Genomic DNA, 4,340 nt, shown 5'->3' with positions numbered 1-4,340 from the left:
ATCCCAGTTCTAGACCTTGAGGACAGCTCCTTTTCTTCATTCCGCACTGCAGACTCTGATGAAGAACAAGAAGACACTACCACTGGCCCAAGGAGGAAGCCCGTCGCCAAGAATCCTCACGCGTCTTCTTCATCAACCAAGAAATGGAAGTCTTCAAGGGACGTTAGTCCTCAGTTTTGTCCCTTTTCGTCACTTGATGTCAAAGAGGGAGAAATTTGAGAGTAGTATTCGCGGGATATTTTGGGGTTATGAACTTTATTAAGTTACAAACTCTTGGTTCTTCTGAAGTGTTTTATGTAATGAGTTGTAACTTAAGCCCGATGGTACTCTGACGCTTTTGAACGTTTTTCTTCGCATGCTTATTCCTTAAAATATTAATGCACGAATGCTGAAATTCGTGAGATACCATTTGTCATCATGCATTCTTAAATTCTTCATACTATATGTCATATGTATGCATGATTTACAAGACTCAGGGGGAGATCTCCATGATATAAATCATCAATGTGCATTTGCTGTGAAAAGCAAAATCCTCAAGATATGCACATCTTCAGGGGGAGTCTCTCTGTATCTTGATTTCAAATTCCTCAAATGAGTATTTACACTTCATATATTTTATCCCCAATAAAGACTTAACCTAATTGTCATCAACCACCAAAAAGGGGGAGATTTCAAGTGCATCTAGTGCCCCTTAGTGATTTTGGTGGTTTCAGGACTTATAGGTTAAGTATCTAATGTGTTCATGAGTGTGCACAAGATCTATAAGTCATTGAGGAGTTTGAAATATACGATGAATATCGACCCCTAAAAATGTATATCTTCGGGAGAAGAAATTGGTCATCTGCTGAAGACTTTGATCGCGAAGAAATTGTGATGAAATTGATATTCCTCATGAAGATATTGAAGATGAGGAATTTGGTGTGTCCTGAAGAAAAACGACTCGAAGACTTTGAAGTGTTAAGATTATTCTTTCTGTTTCATTTTCTTCACTCTTGAGTCATAGGAACACCATACTGTTAAACGGGACGAGGTAACACTTCGGAATGAATTTCCTCATGATGCTCAACCCAAGCATAATCCAACCAAAACCCTCAAGTGAGGAATAAGAGAGACATGAGGGCTCTCACAGTTGAGGGTCCTGATACGCCTATGTCGTATCTACTTTTCCGAACTCTTTTGCCCTTGTTTTGGACTCTAATTTGCATGATTTGAATGGAACTAACTCGGACTGACGCTGTTTTCAGCAGAATTGCCATGGTGTTGTTTTGTGGAGAAATAAAAGTTCTCGGATTGTCCTGAAAATTTACGGAGAATTTTTCTTGAATTAATGAAAAATACCTGTGCAAAGATCCACCAAAGGGGGTGAACCAGTGGGCCACAAGCCCAGCGGTCGCATCCACCCCCAGGCCGCGCCGACTAGGCTTGTGGGGCCCACGTGGCGCCACCGCCTCCAAACTCAGCTCTATTTATTCCGTCTCGCCCGGAAAAAAACAGAGAGAAGGATTCATCACTTTTTACGATACGGAGGCGGCGCCACCCCCTGTTCTTCATTTGGAGGGCAGATCTGGAGTCCGTTTTGGGCTCCGGACAGGGGAAATCATCAACATCGTCATCATCAACCTTTCTCCATCGCCAGTTCCATGATGCTCTTCATCGTTCGTGAGTAATATCATTGTAGGCTTGCTGGGCGGTGATGGGTTGGATGAGATCTATCATGTAATCGAGTTAGTTTTGACGGGGATTGATCCCTAGTATCCACTATGTTCTGAGATTGATGTTGCTACTACTTTGCCATGCTTAATGCTTGTCACTAGGGCCCGAGTGCCATGATTTCAGATTTGAACCTATTATGTTGTCGCCAATATATGTGTGTTTTAGATCCTATCTTGCAAGTTGTAGTAACCTACTATGTGTTATGACCCGGCAACCCCGGAGTGACAATAGCCGGAACCACTCCCGGAGATGACCATAGTATGAGGAGTTCATGTATTCACCAAGTGTTAATGTGTTGGTCCGGTTCTTTATTTAAAGGAGAACCTTAATATCCCATAGTTTCCATTAGGACCCCGCTGCCACGGGAGGGATGGACAATAGATGTCATGCAAGTTCTTTTCCGTAAGCACGTATGACTACATACGGAATACATGCCTACATTAGATTGACGAACGGGAGCTAGTTACTTATCTCTCCGTGTTGTAGCTGTTACATGAAGAATCACATCCGTCATACTCATCCATCACCGACCCAATGCCTACGAGTCTTTTACTACTGTTCCTAGCTATGTTACTTTGTCGCTACTACTGTTGCTACTGCTGTTACTTGCTGCTGCTGTCACTACTGTTGTTCCTTGCTACTGTTGTCACTACTGCTGTTACTTGATGTTGCTGTCACTACTGCTGTTACTTGCTACTTTGCTATTACTTGTTGCAAGACCCTTTTCCGACACCGTTGCTAGGGAAGAATAGTTCCCCGTCCATGTGGTATTTACTAGCGCTATTGATACAACAGTTAGGAATAGTCTGCCGTCAACAGATCTTTTTCTGACACCGTCGCTATCATACCACTTTGCTAGTGATACTTTGCTTGCAGACATTAATCTTTCGCGTGTGGTTGAATCTGAAAAACTCAGCTGCTAATACTTGAGAATATTCTTTCGCTTCCCCTTGAGTCGAATCAATAAATTTGGGTTGAATACTCTACCCTCGAAAACTGTTGCGATCCCCTACACTTGTGGGTTATAAAGACTATTTTCTGGCGCCGTTGCCGGGGAAACACAACTATATTCTCTGAGTCACTTGGGATTTACGTCTACTGGTCACTATGAAGAATCTGAGAAATCCAAGAATTAAAGTCTTGCTCTCAACTACGAGGACAGGTAAGGATCTGCCATCTAGCTCTGCACTTGATTCACCTTCAGTTATGAGTAAGTTTGCGACACCACCTCGTGCTATAAATCTTGATATGTCGCCTGTACTTGATGACGCTACTTCTGTTGCCTATGATGCTTATGATGATGCTATGCTTGATACTATGCCTGATGATGGTATGCTTGATACTACTTTGCCACTTGGTGCATTCCTTGATGCACATATTGCTAGAGTTGCTGCTAGATGTGATGATACTTCTGAAACTGCTGATACTATTGAAGTAGAACCTGCTATTTTTTCTGCTAGAACTAGCTCTCCTATGCCTGAATTGCGTGATATGCCTGATACGCGTTATGTTATGGAGGGAGAGATAGCTGAGGACTTTCTTGCGTGTAAGGATAGCTATGATGTTGAGAAATTACTGCGCAAGTGGAAAGAAAAATCTCTGAATGCTAGGATGAAATACGACCCGAAGTTTGCTACTTCGCCTATCTTTGTGATCGATAAGGATTATGAATTCTCTGTCGACCCTGAGTTAATCACTCTGGTCGAATCTGATCCTTTTCACGGTTATGAGTCTGAAACGGTTATAGCCCATCTTACCAAACTGCACGATATAGCCACCCTATTCACTAGTGAGGAAAAGATCCGCCACTACTATATCCTCAAGCTGTTTCCTTTCTCGCTAAAGGATGATGCTAAGACCTGGTTCACTTCTCTTGCTCCTGGTTGTGTGCGTAGCCCTGAGGATATGGTCTACTACTTCTCTGAAAAATATTTCCCTGCCCAGAAGAAGCAAGCTGCCTTGCAGGAAATATACAACTTTGCTCAAGCTGAACAAGAGTCTCCCACAAGCTTGGGGGAGGCTTATCCAGCTCCTGAATGCTTTGCCTGATCACCGTCTTGAGAAGAATGAAATACTTGATATCTTCTATAATGGACTTACCGATGCTTCTAAAGACCACCTAGATAGTTGTGCTAGTAGTGTTTTTAGGGAACGAACTGTAGAACAAGCTGAGATCCTATTGAATAACATCTTGTGCAATGAGAATGCTTGGACTATTCTTGAACCACCTCCTAAGCCAACTCCTAAGAAAAGAGGTATTCTATTCCTCAGTCCTGAAGATATGCAAGAAGCCAAGAAATCTATGCGAGAGAAAGGCATTAAATCTGAAGATGTCAAAAATCTACCACCTATAGAGGAGATCCATGGTCTCGATAACCTGATAAGGTAGTAGAAGTAAATTCTCTGCGTAGGTTTGATGAGAGTGATATTCCTTTTGATAAACCTGCTAACTTATGCATGGATGAATTTGATAACTTCGTTGCCAAACAACAGAGTTTCAATGATTATGTTAGCATACAATTGGAACAGAATGCTCGTATGCTTAGTCATTTAAGTGCTTGTGTGGACAAGAATGTCAATGATCTTAAACTTCTGAGTAAACATGCTTCCATGGTTACTACTCAGGT

The sequence above is a fragment of the Hordeum vulgare genome, chromosome 3H (assembly GCF_904849725.1).
Source record: "Hordeum vulgare subsp. vulgare chromosome 3H, MorexV3_pseudomolecules_assembly, whole genome shotgun sequence".
Lineage (NCBI taxonomy): Eukaryota > Viridiplantae > Streptophyta > Magnoliopsida > Poales > Poaceae > Hordeum > Hordeum vulgare.
This window is presented reverse-complemented; position numbering follows the sequence as displayed.